The sequence below is a fragment of the Aquarana catesbeiana genome, linkage group LG12, assembly GCF_042186555.1.
Source record: "Aquarana catesbeiana isolate 2022-GZ linkage group LG12, ASM4218655v1, whole genome shotgun sequence".
NCBI lineage: Eukaryota > Metazoa > Chordata > Amphibia > Anura > Ranidae > Aquarana > Aquarana catesbeiana.
The window spans coordinates 167733778-167751536 of record NC_133335.1 but is presented as its reverse complement, the minus strand read 5'-3'; the positions used below and the strand labels follow the sequence as shown (position 1 = coordinate 167751536).

General features: G+C 44.5%; 1 protein-coding gene across 4 annotated transcripts in view; it reads left to right on the top strand.

Moving 5' to 3' along the window:
• The first annotated feature begins 274 nt into the window (after window positions 1-274).
• Window positions 275-17759, top strand: part of PRPSAP1 (phosphoribosyl pyrophosphate synthetase associated protein 1) — a 100922-nt gene continuing 83437 nt past the window's right edge. For 2 of the 4 annotated variants that reach the window (XM_073606192.1, XM_073606190.1), the window contains exon 1: window positions 286-397. The gene's annotated coding sequence lies outside the window, so the exon portion shown is untranslated. Of the gene's footprint in view, window positions 398-17759 lie in introns of all 4 variants that reach the window. The other 2 variants (XM_073606191.1, XM_073606193.1) reach the window with 2 other exon arrangements.

The window sequence follows — 17759 nt, the reverse complement described above, 5'->3', positions numbered from 1 at the left end:
ACAGCACGCCTGCTTTCTTTAGCACTTTAATTAGAGGATGAGGTGCTGAAGTGGCAGAGCTGGTATTACGATGCTGCCGCTGCGCTGACCCCCGGGGCCCGGCCACGCCTCCCTGACTGTCTAGTGACAAGGTCCCTCCCCTCTCTCCCTGGCTGCTCTGAGGGAGGTCACGTGTCTTTCTTGCCCGGTGTTCCATCAGTTGTCGTCCATGTGCGAAGCTCCTGGTTCCCCCATCAGAGATGGCCGCTTGAGCTTCGGCGTCAACCGCGGCGCATGCGTAGGAGCAGCTGAGTCACGCGCGTAACTCCCCTCACGTGAGCGCGCAGCAGGGCTGAGTGAAGTTTGCAGGGCTCGAGACGTTCAGGAAAAACAAGGCGGACTCGCGCTCCAGACTCCGGTAGGTAGAAAGCTTCGCTCCCGCTGCCCCGTCCACCCGGGACCTCAGAGGAGTCCCCTGTCACCCCCCACTGCCTTCCCAGCATTGTCCTCCTGCTCGGATTTTATCACAGGGCTTCCTTCTGTCCCTTCTTCACCTGACTGGGTGACTCACTGCTCCTATCCCAGCCCGGCTCCTCATTGGACGTCTTCTTCTGGGGCCCCTGTGTGGTGTACAGTCTCTGACACTCTCTATTGTTTGTATACACATCTGTGTCTGTATATATCTCTTTTCATGCCTTTAACCCCCCCCTCTCCTCATAGCTTCTCATTTACAGTATGTTTATTTTCCTCCTACTATTAACAGCACTTCCTTTAGGAGGGTGACAACACTTGCAGCCCTGATTGCAGTGCGGTAGCGACGTTGTCACCTTTTGCGTAAGCGCTCTCAAATCAGGACTACGGGCACAATCTGTAATTCTACACAGCCAGGGCATGCCATCTGATTGACTAGGAGAGAGCTTTACCATCAGTCTCTGCACCCAGACATTTCCACCAATCAGAGCCTTTGTGGACGCATACATTTCCACCAATCAGAGCCTTTGTGGACGCAGACATTTCCACCAATCAGAGCCTTCCTTATTCCATTAGTGGAAGTGACATTCCGCCCTTGCCAGTGGTTGAGCGAAAGAGATGGGAGCATAGGCGTCCGCAGGTAGGGGCAAGGGGGTTCAAGTGCGCCCCCCCCCAGAATCAGGGATCGGATCTTAAATCCAGTACAGTTGGGTTGCTATCGGGGTGTGGGCAGCCCGCACCCGGGTGCCACCTGTCAGTGGGGTGACACCGTCAAGGTGCTGTCAAGCCCCCCCATCAGTTTAGTTCGACTTCGGCTCTTTTTCCTGCTCAGTCCAGCAGAGAACTCAGCGTCTCTGTGACAGGAGAAAGGCAAGCTGTGGGCTGTCAGAGGTTTCCCCTGCTCGCCCCCCCCTTCTCTCATCAGGGAGAAGAGACGGCGACTCTCACCAGGTTCCCCGCCCAGCTTCCTGCCCACTCTGTTCCTTCCCTATTGGCCATAACTGAGGACCAATCAAAGGAGACTAGGAGAGGAGAGCATCATGGGACATGTAGTCCCATAGATTGGCGGCCCCATTTTCCACAGGGAGGAGGCTACAGCTCAATTGAGAGACTGCAGCCTGGAAAAAAGCTGAAGGAGTGAGTGCTACAGTACAAAGAATGAGGAGTGTGCTGGACGGAAGCCAGAGAGAGAGCGCCACGCTGCCCAGCGCCACCAGAGAGAGAGCGCCACGCTGCCCAGCGCCACCAGAGAGAGAGCGCCACGCTGCCCAGCGCCACCAGAGAGAGAGCGCCACGCTGCCCAGCGCCACCAGAGAGAGAGCGCCACGCTGCCCAGCGCCACCAGAGAGAGAGCGCCACGCTGCCCAGCGCCACCAGAGAGAGAGCGCCACGCTGCCCAGCGCCACCAGAGAGAGAGAGAGAGAGACTGAGCCACTACCAGGGTACAGACATGCTACACTACTGACCAGAGTCACCTCCGGGGGAACCCAGTGTGAGCAATCATCCAGCCGGGGGAATCACTGCTGTAGTTTCGCTGGGTCTGGTAAGAGGGCCTGTTGGCCATTATCCATTACTCATCCTAGGGACTGTACTACGTCTGCAGTCTCTGACCATGAGAATGTGATAATGACATTGTTGAAAAGGGGCGGTGCATGGGTGACCCTAACATGATGCCCCCCCCGAAAAAAGTTCTGCGGACGCCCATGGATGGGAGTCACATGACTGCTATTGAAATGTATAGAGGGTAAATTCACCTTTTAGGGCTACGGCATACTAGCATATTATGAAATATTTACCTTTTAAAATGAAGCCCTTCAACCGCTCACAGGGCTTCCATCTTCGACCAGTCTTCCTTCTGTTTTCACGAGCTTCAGCTGTATGAATGGCTAAACCACAATGACGTCACTCCCACACATGCGCGCTGGAGTGACATCCGCGGCACAAAGCTGTGAAGGTAAGGCACCATCCCTTCAGAGCACATATTCTGGTGATGTCACCAGCTGCATCCTGTGTGAATATCTCCTAAACAGGGCATGTTTAGGAGATATTCACTTTACCTGTAGGTACGTCTTATTATAGGCTTATCTGTAGGTACAAGTTCAAAATTAGAATTTACAATCACATTAACAGAATTGATCAGTGTTTTTCCACACTGGAAAAACATCAGTCACTGCTAGGACGCAGAAAATAACCTTTTTCTATGTGTGCTGTTCACTATGCAGGGCAGGCCTGACCTGCGATAAAATGCAGTCATGCTGCATTTTATTGGAGTGTACAGGACAGAATCGAATGTCACTGTGCGCTGCTGTGCAGTGACATGAATAAATTGTTGCTTTGTACCCTTCAAATAAAGTTGAGTCCAAAAAATTAAAAAAAAATGGGAAGGTGGTGTGTGATGTGCTGAAACGCACATCACACTGCCCCCTGCTGGCAGAACTGACAGCTGCTGTACACTAAACCGCTGTGCCTTTAGGGTCCATTCACACCGCAACATGTGCATTGAGCACAGGTTAATGCATTGGCATGCTGCATTTTGTTTTAGCATGCATTCCTTTTATCCTGGAAGATGCAAAGGGGGTCCAGTATGACAGCGGAGCCGTTTTGCCTGTGCAATATTGCACTGAAAGACAGTAGGGCTTGCTCTTTTTTTTGCCCTTGTGTTGGTATTCTTTGAAGAAATAACAAAAAGTGCCAACGCCTCTGGTATGTGTAGACCCGTGGAATGTCGGGAGTGGCATATCGGTATAGTTCTCTGCACCGCAGCAGTGTTGTGATGTAGTGGTTGGCTTCACAGCCCATCATACTGAAAAAAAGGAGTGCACATGGTACACTTTTTTTTTTTTTTATCATCATGTGAACTGACACAATAGAAAGCGAGACTTTTTACTCTGTCAATGTGTTGGGGCTGCGCTAGAAATACCTGCCAGCGCATCTGGTGTGAACTCGCCATTAAATCCTTACTCTGTGCAACCTAAAAAAATGACCCTTTGCAGTGGGGCTGTGCCCGCACTTCCAGAATCAATTGCATGTCTTTGTTTAGGGATACCAAAAAAAAAAGATTAACTTACCCGATCCATCACTCCTCTCCACTGCCCCCACCCTGCAGTTTGTTCTCCCTGGTCTAGGGTCCTAACGTCTTTAAGATGGAAGCAGGGTCCACAGCCCTGCACTGGACATAACAGCGAGGGACAGTCCACCACTAGAGTGTGGGGTAGCAGAAGATTAGGTAAGTGAAACTGTTTCTTTCCTCTTCTACACAAAACAAGCTATTAACACTTGCAGTGTAGAGGCAGCACCACCACCAATGGATCATTTTGCATTTACCCACAGCTGGGTTTGCACTGCATAGGTTTGCATGTTGCTGTAACTGCTTTACCTGTAGGCCGTTTGCGACTCCCCTGAAGCCTGGCTGAAAAACTCCCGTATTGTTAGCATTGCTTATTCTGTCTAATTGCCAGGATGCTCTGTATGCTGAGGGCTGGCATCACAGAAGAGGACGCTCTTCCTAGTTCAAAAGTTGCACATGTGTGCGCTTTCTCCACCTGCAGCACCAATCACATGGGCAAAGAGAGAGCACTGTGTGACTTTTGAATGATGATGAGCTTCAGGCGTGTATAACTCCACATGCCCACGCCCGCTAGGAAGCTGGCACTCCGCAGCGCTAATCACAGGCAGTGAGTCAGTTGATATATATGGAAAGGGTCAGGGACTATAAATGCAAAACGGTGCTTTTTTGGTTCAATTGACTTCAGTAGAGAAGCTGCAGAAAAGCATGTATTGCATTTTTGCTGTGATTTTGCCGCAATTTGCGTGTTTTTTTTTTTTTTTAAACTGCCCAACCACAAATTGACCAAAAAAAAGCATTCAAACTGCAAAACCACCGCAAAAATCACTGCAGAAACATATTAAATGCAAACTGCATAGATGTGAACTGATTCGTACTGCAGAGTTGTTGATAAATCTGCAGTAGAACATGCAATCGGATTGTAATGCACATGGTCAGTATTAGATAAGGTAGCAGCTAAATGATAGTGTTTCCATATCTATCTGTCATGAAGAATGATTGTACCCCAAGTGTTATCTAATGCCTTTAGGCAGAATAAAGAGGACTTGATGTAAAAAGAGATGTAGTCTTTTCCGCCTCATGCATGGATGCTTTGGCCATGTCGCCTAGATACCTTTCCACCCGGCAGCATTTTGCCAGAATTAAAAAGTTTGACACTTTTAAATGAGTGAAATGCGTTTTAGGTGCGTAAATTTATTTTATTGGTCATAATTAATTGTAGCCATTGAAATGAATTAATGCTCAAGCGCTAAATGAATCTAGCGTTCATGCACGTTTAGATGTGTTTACACGCGCCAATCTTCTTTTTCTTTTTTTTTTTTTTCCTACCAAAACCCTGTGGCTCCTGAATATGCTGGCAGTGTTTTTTTTTTTTTTTTTTTTTTTTTTACTTTTAAGAGGCAGAGAAAATAAAAACACTAGACTCCCCTAAGAGCAGTGTTAAATATGTCAAGTGTGTGTGTGGCCTTCATGTTAATGGAGAGCATGCTGAGTAATGTGTAACACAGGTATGTTATTACCTCTCAGATATCACAGTGCTTCCGCTGACAACACCTTCATCTACAAAAGGTCACAGCCAACTTAGTTTCATGCATCCAGGGTCGGCATCTAGGTTTTGAACTGAAATGCTTGCTCTGATATAGTATAGTGTGATCCTGATGTCTGTGCAGGCCTTGGCTGTGTTCACAAACGTCTGCACAGACCAGCACCTGCTGACTTATTAAAAAGTTGCAATGTTGCAACCTAAAGGTCTCTGTGGGAGGGGAGACAGGAAAACAATCCTCCAGCTGCACACTGGACATCAGCTCAGCCTAGGCAGAGGCACTTCACTGGAGCTCAAGGACTTTTTTTCTGTGGTACGAGGTACAGATTTTTTTCCTTTTTAATAATAGGTGTGTACTGTGACATGTCAGGAATGTTATGTAATGGTGGGTACACTATAAGAAAGTCGTACAAACAATCGCCTGTTTTTCCTTGTTTCTGATCATGCACTGTCTTTCGCATCTGATTTTTCACGTAAGCTCTGCTCACATATGAGGATTTGTTCCTTCGGACGTTTTTGTCTGGAAAGTCTGAATCGGATGTCAATTCTGTACACTATATAAATTTTCTTCCGATTTCCTCAAAGTGTACCCAGATTTACTGAGAAGTTGGCAACACATTAAAAGCCAGTCAGCAGCTCCAAGCCCTATACTTCTATACCTTGAGGAATAAATAATTACATTCACCTACCTTTTTGCTGGTTTGAGAATCCTACTTTTGCGATGCTTTGCAGCTACACTGAAATTCATAAAATGTCACTGGAAGAATAGACTTTGGTAGTACTGCATGACAGTAATTTGGATAGCGAATTAGAATTGCAACTTGCTTGGTTCCTGCGCTATACCTTTTCCCTGTGCCATAACCATTCCCAGTAGTACAGGTCTAAGTGGCTCGTTGGGATTCTATGTAACTAGTCCCTAAAGAATCGGAAACCTATTTCATGACCTGGCCACTAACAAATGATATCCTTCTATGTTAGTACATCTTGTCAACCTCACCAATATTTCCACCAAATATATTTTTCTCAGTTTAAGGTTTTGAGGTTTTGTATTTTGGCATATCCTGATGGAAGGACATTCAGATGCCTATGCTTAATTTCTCAATTATAAGTTTTTTATTGTTTATTGAATGTACTTTCTATGACATTGTCTTGTTTGAATAATAAAATAAAAAAATATTGAAAGTTAGAATTGCAACTTCCACTAGGGCTTGCACTGGTGCTATATATTCAAGGAATACATTTTAGGGGGGTGCAGAATTTTGTGCATTGTTGGATGTAAAGCGCACATTAACTGTAAGTAGCTCCTCGCTGACAAATTGGAGCTCCACAGTCAAAACGAGGACATATTTTTCAGACTAGGACTGCAACTAATGATTATTTTCATAATCGATTAGTTGGCCGATTTATTGTTTCGATTAATCGATTCATCGGTTAATAACCTTAAAAAAAAAAAAGTGTGTATAATTTTAGTTAATATGTAAAGTTTTTTTTTTTTTTTTTTTTTTTTTTAAAGCAATTTATTCTTAAATATCTCTATGCAGTGGTAAATATAAATAACCAACTATATGGTTAGGGAGTAAAATCTTATCCACTCTGAGAATGACAAACAGAAGAGATATACTGTATATACACTATTAGAGATATACTGTATATACTATTAGAGGAGAGATGTATACTGTATATACTATTATAGAGGATATCTACTATTAAAGGGTGAATCTGGTAAATAGACTCAGAGATCAAATTTTTTTTTATTAAAAACAAAAAACAATGTCTTTCTTAAAAAAAAATGTAATTTTAAGAACGTTTGTTCGATTTTTCTAATCGTTAGTGGGGTCAAATCGACGTTCATTTTCAACCTCAGTAACGGTAAAATTTGGAAATAATAGAAAACTTCTTGGTCAAAGGAATTTTCAGACAGTGTATGTGGTTTTCGTTCAGAAATTACAATTATTTTAAAAACAGAATGTTAAAAACAAGTGAAAATTTCAAACAACATTCTTTCAGCGAATGTACAAAGATTTATTGTCGGAATATTCTCACCTGAAAATTGATCCATGTGGCCAGCATAAAGCTCGGTGCACACCTATTCAGTTTGCTTTTGATGTGTTTCTGCAGTGCTTTTTGCTGTGCGTTTTTGATTTTTGCGGACGTGATTTTGCTACGATTTGCCTTTTTTGCATTTTTTTTGGGCCAGTTTGTTGGGCAGATTAAAAAACACAAATTGCTGCAAAAAAGCATTACATGCTTTTCAGCAGCTTCTCCATTGAAGTACCGTATTTATCGGCGTATAACACGCGCCGGCGTATAACGCGCACCCCAAGTTTAGGAGGGAATTTTAAGGAAAAAAACTTTTAGGAGGGAAGTTTAAGGAAAAAAACTTACATTTAAATGCCCATCAATGCAGCCTCATCAGTGTCCATCTGTAGTGTTGTCCCCGATTGCAGCCTTGTCCCCCATTGCAGCCTTGTCCGTGTCCATCTGTAGTCTGTGCATCTTTGAAAATGGCGCCACCGCTTTTGGCCATTCTCGGCGGCTCTTGGACGCACTCGGCTTTCGGCGGCTCCCTTGGGACTGCGGGAGGCGTTGAGAATGGCCGAGAGCCGCCGAGAATTCCCGAAAGCCGCCGAGAGCCGCCGAGAATGGCCGAAGGCGGGCGAGAACGGCGGCGCCATTTTCAAAGCCGCCGAGAAAAGCTAAAAGCCGCTGAGAGCGACCGAAAAGCTTACAATCGGCGGGGGATCGGCGTATAACACGCACCCACGATTTTCCCCTGATTTTCAGGGGAAAAAAGTGCGTGTTATACGCCGATAAATACGGTATATTGAACTAAAAAAAGCACCGTTTTGCATTAAAAATCCCTGACCTTTTCCAAATACGCAGCTGAAAAAAGCATAGATGTGAACGCGTCCCATTAGGAAGCCATGTAAATGAACTGTAGTGCGTTAATGCAAAAAGCACCAAAAAACACAGATGTGAACCAGGTCTAAGACGTTTAACATAATGGGGTTAAAAAAACAAAAATTAGCCCTTTATAGTACAAAAAAAGCAGATAATCACTACTGTAGAACTGTGAAGGTAATATTTACAGTAGCGATTTGCTCATTTTATTTATTTATTTTTTTAACCCCATTGTGTTACTGGCCAATTAATCAATTATGAAAATAGTAATCAACTAATTTCATAATTGATTAGTTGTTTCAGCTCTATTTTGAGACCAATGCATCTTCTGCGTTTCATTGACTGGTCACGGAGACCGATTCCAGGTGTCTGTATCTAGAGGAAAAATGGTCAGTTTTACATCAGAAGGTAAAAACGTAAAACTGTAAGAAAGCCCCGCAAGAAAACAAACATGTAGTCATGTAGTGTCTTAACACTTTATATTTACATGCATAGGATTTTTGGTGAATTTGTAGTTCAACTTCAAAAGAGAAGCATAGAGCACATCCCCCCCCCCCCCTTTTTAATGTTTTAGCTTTATAAAACAAAAGTATTCCTAATGTTAGAAGTACGACACTGGAGTGCATAATAAACTTAAAGTGATATTAACTTTTTTTTTTTTTTTATAACAAACCTGTCGTACTTCCCTGCTTTGTGCAATAATTTTGCACATAGCAGCCTCAATCCTTTTCTTCTGCAGCCCCCCGTCGATGCTTGAGTGCCCCCATGGAAACCCACTTTCTATGGGGGGCACCCATGCAGGCCTGCTCTCGAGCCTCCCTATCTGCATCTATTGACACAGAGTGGGTGGCTCGGCCCCGCTCCATCTTCACAGCATTAGATTGACAGCAGCCCAATGAGGAGGGAGACGGCAATGAGAGGCGCTGCATATAGAATGCATATAGGTAAAAAACCTTAAGGCTTTAGAACTACTTTAACCACTTGCCGACCAGCCGCCATCATTGTACTGCGGCGGGTCGGCTCGTTCCTGCGAATCACCGTTGTACGTCGGCTTGGGAACTCTAGTTTGCGGGCACCCATTGGCCAGCAAACCCACTGAATGGGTGGGGCGGACTCAGTGTCTACCGGCCACCAGCGATCATTCTCTGCAGTGACATATCGGTGATCTGCCTGTGTAAATAAGGCAAATCTTTGTTCTGACAGGGGAGATCATACAGATCCTGTCTTTCTGCTATGCAGGAAGATGGATCTGTGTGTTTCCCCAGGCAGCCCATACCACATACAGTGAAAACACACCTGCAGTGAACACATTTAACCCCTTGATCAACCCTGATGTTAACCCCTTTCCTGCCAGTGTCCTTAGTACAATAACTGTGCATATTTTTAGCACTGATTACTGTAATGTCACTGGTTCCCAAAAAGTGTCCAATCTGTCTGCTGCAATGTCACAGTCCCGCTAAAAAGCGCAGATCACTGACATTACTAGTAAAAAAAAAAAATAAGCCATAAATCTATTCCCTATCTTGTAGACACTATAACTTTTGTGCATTTCAATCAATATACCCTTATTGCAGTTTTTTTATTTGACCAAAAATATGTAGAAGAATATATACCGCCTAAACTGAGGAAGAAATTATTATATTTATTTCTTTTTTTTTAATTTTCTTCTTTCTTTCTTCTTTCTTCCTCCTCTTCCCTTTTTTTGTTTATTGCGCAAAAAATAAAAACCACAGAGGTGATCAAATACTACCAAAAGAAAGCTCTATTTGTGGGGGGGGGGGATTTTGTTTTGGGTACAGTGTCGCACAACCACGCAATTGTCAGTTAAAGCGACGCCATATCGAAAAAAATGGCCTGGTCATTAAGGGGGAAAATCTTCCGGTTAAGGACCAGAAGGCTTTACCCCCTTAAAGCGGAGTTCCACCCAGAAATGGAACTATCGCAGATCGTATTGCGCCCCCCCTGGTGCCACATTTGGGGGGGGAGGGTACCTGTCAAATCCAGGTATCTGCTCCCCCTTCCGGGGAAAGAGCATTGCACTCTTGGGTGGCGAACTATGCAAAGTCCAGCCGCTCCCCTGCTGCCTTCTGGGAGACACACAGGTCCCAAAAGACAGCAGGGACCATTCACAAAGCGCAGCGACACTCGCGCATGCGCAGTAGGAAAAAGGCTGTGAAGCCTTAGTAAGGATGCCGGCATCTGCACGCCAGACGGCTATCGGCTTCGGGTGCTGACATTGCGGGCTCACTGGACAGGTAAGGGTCCGTATATTAAGCCCTCATGCACACAGGCTGTTAAAAAAACGTTATGAAAACGCCAGTATCTTTGCAGTGATTTTTTTTAAACTTTTTTCAGCGTTTTTGCAATAGCGTTTTTGAGCGTTTTTCCGCGTTTAGCATTTTTGAGCGTTTTTTTTTTTTTTTCAAATTTTTTTTTTTTCTCAATGGATCAAAAACGCTAAAAAACGTTGGTGAATGACGTTTTTGAGCGTTTTTCAGCGTTAGAGCGTTTTTACAGCTGAAAAACGTCTCTCAGAACCCACTGGTCCTGGGTTTTTTTTACAGCTTAAAAACGCCTATGCCACTTGCAGCTCAAAAACGCCTAGGTGGGCATGAAGCCATAGACTAACATAGACAGGCCTTTTTAAGCTGCAAAAAAAGCTCAAAGCAGCTGTAAAAACGTCCGTGTGCATGAGGACTAAAAGTCAGCAGCTGCTGACTTTTTTTTTTCCGTCTGCACCCAAACGATATTTGCGTTCTTTTTTTTCTCACAAATAGAGATTTCTTTTGGTGGTATCTGATCACCACTGGGATTTTTATTTTTTGCAATATAAACGAAAAAAGTCTGAAATTTTGGGGAAAAAAATATTTTCTACAATATTGTAATATATGTCTTTATTAATAAATTTAATAAGCGTATATTTATTGGTTTGCGCAAAAGTTATAGCGTCTACAAACTATGGTACATTTTCTGGAATTTACGCAGCTGTTAGTTTGACTGCCTATCATTTTTGAGGTGCTAAAATGACGGCAGTACACCCCACCCCCCCAATTACCCCTTTTTGCAAAATAGAAACCCCAAGGAATTTGCTGAGAGGCATGTTGAGCCCATTGAATGTTTGTTTTTTGTTTTTGTTTTTTTTTTTTTTTTGTTTTTTTTTGTCACAAGTGATTGAAAAATGACAACAACAAAAAAAATACCACCGAAAGAAAGGGCTATTTGTGGGGCAAAAAAGGACGTCAATTTTGTTTGGGTACGGTGTTGGGGTCTATTAGACTCTAGGCTCCCAAAAGTCTCACACGTGGTATCTCTGTACTCAGGAAAAGCAGCAGAATGTATTTTGGGGTGTCATTTCACATATACCCATGGCATGTGTGAGCAATATATCATTTAGTGGCAAATTTGTGTAAAAAAAAATACATTTAAAATAAAAAATAAAACTTTTGGTAGTTTTTCTGAAACTTGGGCTAAATATAAAATATTCCATGGACTCAACATGCCTCTCAGCAAATAGCTTGGGGTGTCTACTTTCCAAACAGCGGTCATTTGAGGGGGTTTGAACTGTCCTGGCATTTTAGGCCACATATCACCCACTCTTCTAACCACCAAGCTCTTTCTGACACCTTTTGTTTACGTGCAAAAATCAAACATTTTTGCTAGAAAATAGGGGTGCAACGGATCATCATCGATCCTTGATCTGTACGGATCAACCTCCGTGGATTGGGACACCCGCGATTCGCGGAGCGCTCTGTGGGCTCGACCATAGGAAAGGCCGCGGCTTTGGCCTAGCTCCGGAGCGGCGGCCATCTTGGTACACCCGGCGGCTGTTTACCACGTGATCGCTCCGTCAAGCGATCACTTGTAACAAACCGGCGTCATGACGCCAGTTCCTCTCTCCCCTCTATGTACTGATCTGTACAGTGGAGGGGAGAGTTCGGATGGCAGCAGTGCCAATACTCTGCAATGCCCTGCCAATACCCTGCCAATATACCCGCTAATATATTATTACAGTGGGGGAGATTGTAGATATTAGAGTGGGGGAGATTTTTTTTTTTTGATCCGAACCGTGACTCCTGATCCGAGGTACGATCCGAACCGTGAGTTTTTTAATCCGTTACACCCCTACTAGAAAATTACTTTGAACCCCCCAAACATTATATATTTTTAAGCGACGGCCCTACAGAATAAAATGGGCGTTGCAATTTTTCTCTGGTGTGATAGGAGAGCCCGAGAAACCCATGGAAGACATTGGGAGGGGAGGGGGGACTGCTTGTAAAAGCAGTCTAGCGGCTAATTAGCTGCTAGGATTGCTTTTACATGAAAGCCGGCTGAGAAAGATGATACCTAAAACCTGCAGGCATCAATCCGGTATAACCACTCAAAGTCCAGCAACATACCAGTACGTAGTCGGGCCTTGTTGGGCATATATTGTAATGTATTTATTTTTATTTTTTTCATGCAGCCTGTGGGTTAAATAAAAAAAAAAAAAAGAGAACCTAACCGATTCCTCCATTTACATTGATTGTTGGTATGCCCTTCCTTAGAATACCGCCCTGCATCCACTCACTTCTAATGATGGGCATACATGCACCGTTTCTTTATTTTTTTTGGGCTGAACGAAAAAAAGAACCTAACCGATTCCTCCATTCACATTGATTGATGTGGATGAAGAAATCTCTGCCAAGAAAAGTAAATAAAAATATATGCCGATCCACACCTATGTCCACCCCTGCCCCCATACTTCAGCATATATGTTCTATTTTTTTAACAGTGGTGGTGAAATCTCCTCCTACAGCGCTGGAGTCACAGGTTTACCTATCGTGAGAGCAAACCCTGTAAACAAATCGGTGCTGCAGCTGAATGGCGTACCTGCAAAGCCAAAAACAATGGTTAAAGCAGAACTCCGGGATTTTCAAATAATCCCCCATTACTTCACCCCCCCTACACAAAACACTAAACCAGGGGTGCCCAACCAGTGGCCCACGGAGCCCTCTGATGTGGCCCAGGACCTCCTACTCTGGGATGGTGGGTGAGGAAGCACAGATCGCGGATTGCCAACCCTCTATCCCAGAGCATCAGTGTTGTGAATAAAGTCGGTGGTAGAGGAAGCAAGAGGCTCCGCTGCAGAGCCATATAAGCCATTGCTTTCTGTATAGCACCAGCTCCTGTCACAGGCGGAGTGATATCAAATGCACTCTGCTCTTTGACAGCAACTGCCGGCAATACCTGAGTGAAATACTGTTATTAAAGGTAAGTTTATTACTAAAATCACAATGTGTGTGTGTATATATAATATACATATCTGGGTGCAGCCCAGTGCACATGCGGGTTACCTGCACTGAGCCATAGACTTCTGTTATTACCTGCGGGTTTGGGGTGCTTTCAGAAAGTGCACCACACCTGTAGGATATAATAGAAGTCTATGGCAAAATTCACCTAACCCACTGGAAAGCCACAGGTGCACTGCCCTACTCCCGCAGTTTGGGTAAACCGCAGCGCATCAGTGTGAATGTAGCCTTAGGCCCCTTTCACACGATCAGTCCGACCCAGTCGTACTATCCATTCACCTCTATGGGGCGGTAGAAGTAAGACGGACTTGTGCGATCCGCTAACATAAACAGGAGGGGATCCGTTCCCTTCCGTCTGGGTGGATCAAAATGGAGGGCCCATAGAGTAGAGTGGACATGGTCGCTTAAGTGGTACTCGCTCTTCAAAAGATTGGGCACCCCTGCACTAAACCGTTATTACATTTGGGAAATTTCTTACTGTTTAAAAGATTGAATTTTCAGGAAGTCTGCTCTGTGATTCAAAAAATGCATCCTCTTTTCTGGCAGGGAGGATCTTGTAGAAGAGTGATTGCATCATATCCTCTTCTTTCTCTAACTGTAATCGGACTACATTTCCCATGAATCTTTGGGATGGGAGTGAATGTGAGAGGTACACTAGGCTTGTACATGTAAATGTGAACTCGCCCACTTCAACATAAATCACACCCCTCATTCTGCAGCCAGCAAGCCATACATAACACACAGTATGATAGGTTACAGCCTTATAAATGCAAAGCATTTTAATATAATTGCATATTAATATAATAATGCATTTAATAAATGTAATGCATTTAATATAAATCCAAACCAGTGCCGCATGTCAGGGACCACCATGTCGGGGACCAACAGTGCAGAATGTCGACTACCAGTGCAGAGCGGGAATTATTATCAGTAATGACTTGTATGACACAGCGCGGATCTCCGGCTGTATCAGGTATTGTATGTGAGAACACAGATCGCTGATGCCCCGCCCCCGTCGTAAGATTGGCAGTGCACTGTTCCTGTAACGGCGGGATATCAACGATCGGTGTTCTCATATAACAATACCTGACACAACCGGAGATCCCCGCTGTGTCATGCAAGTAATTACTGATGATAATCCCCACTCTGCACGGAGATAGGGGGCGGTGCAGCAGGGTCAGAGTGGAGGGGCGGTGACTGGCAGACGTAGAGCAGAAGGACTCCTCCTCCATGGGTGGCATAGACCGGGGGCTGTGAGACCCCTTCTGCCCTCAACATGTCTGCTTCTTCCCTGCTCGTTTTCAGAAGACTACAACTGAGCTTAGGAGAGGGATAGAAGCCAGCGGTTTTACAAACAGGAAGTCACAAGGCAATAACGTTTTTTCAGCAAGTTCAGCAGCCTATTACAGAGGAACTACAGAGCTCAGAAGAACTTGGATGGCAAAGTTGGTGATGATAGGAGATCAGCAACAAGGACATGGAAAAAAATGTTTTGGCCGGAGTTCTGCTTTAGCAATAAAACATAGAGTATAGCATAAATCACAGTAAAACAGTAGAATGATATACCTGCAAAGCAAACCCGATAAAACGAAGTAACAAAACATTACAGTATAGCATCAAATACAGTAAAACAGTAAGAACAATAAAACGTCAAAAATATATATATATATATATATATATATATATATATATAAATTTTTTTTTTACACTTTTTAACTGTAAACGTTCCAGCGATGGCCATCTAACACCTGTGTGAAAGTGTGCCCTCACCGATGCAAAGACCAGGTTGGCCAGGACAGGAGGGACAATAATAGCGGGTGTCACACCTATATCTGTTTTCTACAGACACAACATCATCTTTGAGTAGAGGTACCACGGAGGACATTTAAAAAATATCTCTCATGCAGCCGGCTCACTGCATCTGGGTTGTGAATTTGGGGCACAGCATCTCCTGGAAACAAAGGGGATGTAATGAGCTCTTCCTGGAATTTTAGGAAGGATCCACTTGTTCCTGACACTTTGTATAGCACATAAGAGTTCAGCAGAGCCAATTGAAATAAGTATACAGATGCTTTTTTTTTTTTTTTTTTTTTTTATACCAGCGTCTGGCCTTATGGACAATTAAGTACGGAGCCATCATCTGGTCGTTGAAGTCCACCGCTCCCATGTTTAAGGTTGTATTTGAGGATACAGAGGGGCTTCTCAACAACACCAGTCGCCGTTGTAATTTGGACAGTCGTATCTGCATGAGTGGAAGACAGAGCGAAAACATTCCGTGTGTCCCTCCCACTTCACTGCAAGCAATTTATTACACTTCAAGCAGGCTCTCCCCCCCAGTCTAAGACCCCTTTCACACTAGGGCCACGTTTGCAGTAAAGCGCTGCTTTTTGGCCAAAAAAGGGGTTAAAATACTCCCGTTTTGCACCACTTTTAAGGTGCTTGAAAGCGTTGCCCATTCATTCCAATGGGAAGGGGCATTTTGGGAGTGCTGTATACAGCATTTCCAATCCGCCTCAAAGATTCTGCTTGCAGGACTCTTCCCCCCCATCTGGCAAGTGCACCGCTCCATTGTGAAAGGACACAATGGAATCCGAGGCGGTTTTCAGGTGCTTAGAAGAGGCTATTTCTTGCGCTAAAGCGCCTGAAAACCACCCCAGTGTGAAAGGGTCTATGTCGGGAATCTACAAGCGGTTGGGGGAAGCCCCGACGATTAGATTGCATGGTGCCACATGGGCCAATTCCAGAAACAAAAAGGTGACTAAAGTGGCACACTTGTGTAATTGTCCATGTATAAATGGTACCCCTTTCCGAATAAGGGTGACATCAAGTCCCAAACAATCTTGCCACTGCTCCCTATGTAGTCTGGACAGTTGGGGGGGGGGGGGGGGGGGGGCTACACACTATCTTTTTCCTCATAAATCCAGAAACTACATGTATAGCCTGTTGCCATGTCACAGAGCTTATACATTTTGACCCCATATCTGGCACGCTTGCTGGGGAAATACTGTTTGAAAGCCAGGCGGCCAGAAAACGTAATCAGGGACTCCTCAACGCAGAAAGCTTGTTGGGGCATATACAAGGCTGCAAATTTTTGGTTGAAGTTATTTACAAAGGGCCGAATTTGGTGGAGCCGATGATATTCAGGGTCACCCTGAGGACAACAGAATTTGTTGTTATTGAAATGCAGGAACCGTGAGATATGCTCGTATCTATTCCTGGCCATGGCAACAGAGAACACGGACATATGGTGAATTGGGTCAGTGGACCAATATGACTCTTTTTAGTAATGCCCATGAGGAGTGATAGGTCCAGAAAGGGAACCGTTGTAGGTTTCCAGCAAAATTCTCTGGCAAGAGTGACATTTTGGATCTGCGGCGATAAATTTACCAGGGTGTAAACTGCTTTGGTCCACAATAGATCTGTACAGAGCTTCCATGAAAAACTGCTTATAATAGTCAGGGAAAGTAAAATTAGCTGTTTCTACCTGAATTCCGGGTGGGCTATTGAATGGGTACGGGCGCTGCAGAAGTGGTGGGCTGCCCATTAGGATTTGCAAGCACATCAGGAAGGGCACTTTGGGCTCTACAGGCCTGTCTTTGTATTCTTGGTGGCTGCTAGACACCGCACCAGCTTGAATTGCATTTATGGGACTTGCCATGTCACCAAGTGATACTGCACTGCTGGTTTGTCTACATCTACGACCAGGATGTACTAGGCCGCTGGTGCTTGCCAGTTCACCAGAAGGTTGAGCGACACTAGTACTGGCTCTCTGCTGCATACGAGAACCCTGCGGTTGTTGCACCTCAGCAACAGAAGAACGGGGTCGGGTACTCCTAACCTTAGCAGGAACCACTACTTCGTTGTCGGTGCCATCTGTCAGGGTGCCGCTGCTCTTTGTTTGGACATTTTGGCCCCTAAATTTATAGGTACCTAGTGTGACTCACAGGTGTAAAAAAAAAAAAAAAAGCACCTGGTTGTCAGACTGCTTGAATCGCTACAAAACAAAATAAACTGTTAGTGCTAGCAGGAATCGGTTGTGACTCTAACGCTGCAATTTTGTGTGCTGTGTTTTGGAAGTGACAGTGATCTACTGATCCTGCACTTGGGTGGGCTGGGCGGAGAGGCTAAATGCAGGTGCTGGCAGGTGTCTTGGCTGATCCTGCTAACGCCGCATTTTTGGGAACACTCTTGGACGCTAGTATAGTTCTGATCAGATCAAAGATATTGATCCGTTCAAACTCTATTCTAGTAAGGGAGGTGTATGGTGTGTGTTAGTGCTACTGGCAATCATCAGGGTTGAAATCTGAGGCTGTCTGGGATTGAAGCCAAATGAAGCTGACACTAACTGACGCTAACTAGTGTCACCCGTGATACTAATGCCCGGTACACAGGATCCGATTATCGGATGAATGATCGTCCGTTTTTTTGTTTTTTTTTTGGTTTTTTTTTGCATGCTAATCTCACGTCGAATCTGATGAGTTTACTAAAGTCACAAATTCCCGTACGACAGCAT